Raw genomic sequence first — 5,143 nt, forward strand, 5'->3', positions numbered from 1 at the left:
CAATATAAATTATTTTTTTAAATCAAATAGGAATTCTGGAGATGAAAAGTGCAATAACTGAAATGAAATACCCACTAGATGAGCTTAACAGCAGATTTGAGCTGGTAGAAGAACTGGTGAACTTGAAGCTAAGTAAATTGAGATAATCCAGTATGAAAAACAGAAAGAAAAATGAATAGTGCCTCCAAGATCTGTGGGGACACTATCAAATATAGCAACATATGTATGATGGAAGTCTCAGAATGAAAGGAGAGAAAGTGCAAGAAAGAAATGTGAAGAAATAACGACCCCAAACTTCACAGGTTTTGTGAAATGATTAATGTATACACTCAGGAAGCTCCATGAAGTCTAAGTAGAATAGACTTGAAGGGGATGCACACTAAATACTTCATAGTCAAGCTGTCGAAGACAAAGACAAAGACAGAGACAGAAATAAAACTCATTCTATGAAGTCAGTATTATCCTGTACCAAAACTCAGCAACGACATCCAAGAAAATGACAGACCAAAATCCCTTATAAATACCAATGCAAAAATCCTCAACAAATACTAGCAATTCAAATTCAACAACATATAAAAAGTTTATATACAATGACAAGTGAAATTATTCTAAGAATGTCAGACTTGCTCTACATATAAAAATAAATTAATCTAATATGCTATATTGTAGAATAAAGGACAAAAGTATCATGATCACCTTAATAGATACAGAAAAGCATTTTGACAAAATCCAACACCCTTTAATGATAACACTCAACAAACTAAGAATAGAAACTCCCTCGACGTGATAAAAGACGTCTAGGAAAAACCCACAGCTAATATACTTAGTGAGGAAACATTGAAAACTTTCTTCTTAAGATCAGGAGCAAGACAAGTATGTCTGTCCTCGTAATTTCAACATTGGACTTGAGGTTCTAGCCAGTGGAACTAGGCAAGAAAAAGAAATAAAAGGAATCCAGATTGGAGAAGAAGCAAAACCATGCCTATTAACAGATTACATAACCTTGCATGTAGAAAATCCTAAGGATTAAAAAAAAACCTATTAGAACTAACAAATTCATCAATGTTTTGGTATACAAGATCAATATATGAAAAGTAATTATATTTCTATACTTTAGCAATGAACTATCTGAAAATGAAATTAAGAAAACAATTCCATTTATAACAGCTTCAAAAAGAATGAAAAATTTCTTCTTTCATGTTCAACTTTCGCTAGCCAAAGCTGGGACATTTGAGTAATAAAATAAAAATAACAGTATTGGACTAAAGTCCAGAAGAGAAAAATATCCATAGGTCCATAAATAAATGATGAATAATAAGTAAATATGAGAGAAGTGGAAACTCTTCCTTAGGGAACATTTCAATTCATAAATGTAAAATGAATTAATCCAAATTTTTAAAATCACTAATAGAAAACCACAGTAATAATTGTTATGGGCAAGGTCCACTGATGAATACTAAAATTACTGGGTAAAAGTTTAAGAAGGAACAGGATATTTGTGTAGTCTCATAGCATTTCCTCTCAGATATTTATTAATTACAAATGGAAAACAGTAACTTTACAGTAGAAAAACCTGGCAGACCTCACCTTAACCAAGGGCTCACATTTAACATCACCAGTATGATGTGATATCACATGCCCCCAATATGATGGACTAAGGAATTTTCCCCTAAATCCACAACCTTGATTTTATTAGAAAACAAAACAAACTCAGGTTTATGAACATTCTTCAAAATACTTGACCTGTATTCTTCAAAAGTGCCAATGTCTGTGAACAAGGAAAGAATGAAGAACTGTCACAGATAGGAGGAGACCAAGAGGACATGAAAACTAAATACAAGGTAGAATCTAGATTGTATCCTGGGGAAAAAAAAAACAAAAAAAAAACAGAACATTGGGGAAAAATTATGACTTTCAAATGAACTCTGTAAATTTTTTAAAAACTGACTAAAAGAGAAATATAAGTATCTGTGATATAAATATCACTTTTTTATTTGAGCATTAAGGATTATTCAAAATATACCCATAAAATGCCCCATTAGAATCAGAGAATTTTAAAGAGTAGTCTCCAAAATATTCTATAAAGTCTCGATTCTAAAAAACGGAGAATGTAAAGAAGGAAATGCTCTCATCAAACCACTTAATGATGCTAAAATTGCTTTGATATTCAGGATCAGAAAAAGACAACGTAAGAAGGAGAAATTATAGGTAAATTCACTTATAAACATTGATTTCTTAAAAATAATACATAACATAGTCAAAAATTGAATCCAGTAATGTGAAACATGCAAATATAAATTAAAAAAACAAAATATAATGACCAAATTGGATTTGTCAGAGGAATGCAAGGATGGTTTAACATTAGAGAGTCTAATTCAAGTCAGTTGCTATGGGTATTAGTTAGACTTCGGTTTGAAGGCATTTGAGAGGGGTAAATGTCAAATATGCAATGGTTTAAACACATAAATTTTCATTGTTCCTCACCTAACGTGGAGAGGCCACATCCAACACTGGTAGGATGGTTCCATTTTAGGAGGCCATCTGAGGAGTTAGACTCCAGTTTTGTTCTCAGCACTCTAGGGTATGACCCTCAGCTGTCTGCTCCAAGATGATTAAACACTACAATCGTATGTCAATACACAAGTCAGAAGTGACAAGAAAGGTCAGAACACCTGTAAGAACACAGTCAAGAAATTATACATAGCACTCCCACTCCAATTAGTCAAATTGCCACCATGGTGACAACCAGCTGCAAGGCAAGCTGGGTTCTGGGGCTTATTCTGGGCAATCATGTGCTGAACTCACAACAAGGAATTGTATTGCTATGAGAGGATGAATTTCCATGTTGTTATCGTGCTGTCTCAGAGCTGATAACAGAGGAGCCAATAATGAGTGCTCCTCTCCCAGGTCTGGAACAGACTCCCCAGAGACCAGCAGAAGACAAGCCATCCACTCCTAACACGCCCAACACACAGCAGTGGGGAGAGGAACAGGACAGGGTTTGCAGAGGCAGTTAATGTGGCAAACCTGTCATGAGGGAGATTACCCTGGGTGGGCTTCGCCTAATCAGATGAGCACTCAAAAAGGGGCAGAGTTCTTTTGGCAGAAGAGATGTGAAGCATGAGAGCGATTAAACAGCAGGAACGGTCTTTGCTGCTGGCTTTGAAGATGGAGAGGCAAGGGTATCAGAGAAGATTCTAAGAAGTGAGAACAGACCCTGGCTGACAGCTAGCACAAAAATGAGGATCTTAGTTCTACTATCGCAAGGAACTGACTTCTGCCGAAAAACCTCAAGAGCTTGAAAGAAGATACTGAACTTCAGAAAGGAACGTGATCCGACTGACACCTTAATCACAGCCTTGTGAGATCCTGAGCCAAGAACACAGCCAAGCTGTAGTGCGACTCCTGTTGCACAGAAACAGTGAGATGATAAATGTGCGATGTTCTGAGCCATGAGATGTCCACTGCTTTGTTACACAGCATAGAAATCAAAGCTGCCTTCTCTCTGTGTTTATTACTGACAAGCTCCATCCTGATTCGATTGTCATCCTTACAGACTCATGGAGCAGGACTGAGTCCAGAAACAGATGGACATTGACATGGGTTCTGACAAACATGGCAAATCAATTCTGCACAGGTGGAGGTTCCAAATGGTGGGGAAAGGATGGCATTGTTTTCAAACTTTTATTTGAAGTTCGGGAGTACATGTGCAGGATGTGCATGTTTATTAAACAGGTAAACATGTGTCATGGGGGTTTGTTGTACAGATTATTTCATTGCCCAGGTATTAAGCCTAGTAACCATTAGCAATTTTTCCTGATCCTCTCCCTCCTCCTACCCTACACCCTCTCATAGGCCCCAGTGTGTGTTGTTCCCCTCTGCGTGCCCATGTGTTCTCATCATTTAGCTCCCACTTATAAGTGAGAACATGCAGTATTTGGTTTTCTGTTCCTGCATTAGTTTGCTAAGGATAACGGCCTCCAGCTCCATCCATGTCCCTGCAAAGGACATGATCTCATTCCTTTTTATGGCTGTATAGTATTCCATGGTGTTTATGTACCACATTTTCTTTATCCAGTCTATCATAGATGGGCATTTAGGTTGATTCCATGTCTTTGCTATTTTGAATAGTGCTGCAATGAACATATGTCTGCATGGGTCTTTATAATAGCATGATCTCTGTTCCTTCAGGTATATACTCAGTCATGAGTCTTTATAATAGGATGACTTCTCTTCCTTCGGGTATATAACCAGTCACGGGATTGCTGTGTCAAATGGTATTTCTGTCTCTAGGTCTTTGAGGAAACGGATGGCATTTTTAATAAATGGTACTGAGTCCCTTAGACAGTTGTAAAGGAAAAAATGAAATATTATACACCTCCCAACAGGCAAACAAATATTCCCAGTGGATTGTAGCTAAACGTGAAAGGAAAAACACCTCGAGAGGATATCATGGAACGTATTCATGACCTTAGGCAGCTCTTGATCACAAGTTTCTGATCTTGGACAACATTTTAAACTGAATACGTAAAACACTAACTATGAGATAAAGCTGAATCAATTGAACTAGGTGAAAATGAAGGCATTTTGCCCGTTACTAGTATGAGAGTGAAAGGCAAGCTGCAGCCCAGGACGGGACACTCGCAGCAGGTCGCTGACAAAGGGCTTGCGTCAGCAACACAGGTGGGGCCCACACCAACCAATGAGAAAACCACAGGCAGCCTCCTATGAGCCCGGGCAAAAGTCTCGAACAGGCTGTTTATGGAAAAGGAGCACCAAATGGCCAATAAACATTTAAGAATTCCCAGTCTCAGCCATCAGGAACATGCACCTTATGGGCACCCTAAGCCACTGCCACAGACCTGCACCTTGGCTAAATTCAGAGGACTGGCAAGCCCGGTGCTGGCAAGAACACAGAGCCACAGGAGCTCCTCACACCGCGTGAGGACGTCCGTGGGGGCAGAAGCTTTGAGAGCCTGTCTGCAAGTCCCCCCAGACCAGGACATGTGCCCCAGCCCAGGAATTCCACCCCAGGCTTAAACTCAAGAAATGGCACAAGTGCATATCAAAAGGCATTTATAAGAATGTCAGTAAGACTTTTAAGCAAAGTAGTCTAAAACTGGAAACTTGTTAAAAGTCCATG

This window comes from Trachypithecus francoisi, unplaced genomic scaffold (assembly GCF_009764315.1).
Source record: "Trachypithecus francoisi isolate TF-2019V2 unplaced genomic scaffold, Tfra_2.0 Contig01040, whole genome shotgun sequence".
NCBI lineage: Eukaryota > Metazoa > Chordata > Mammalia > Primates > Cercopithecidae > Trachypithecus > Trachypithecus francoisi.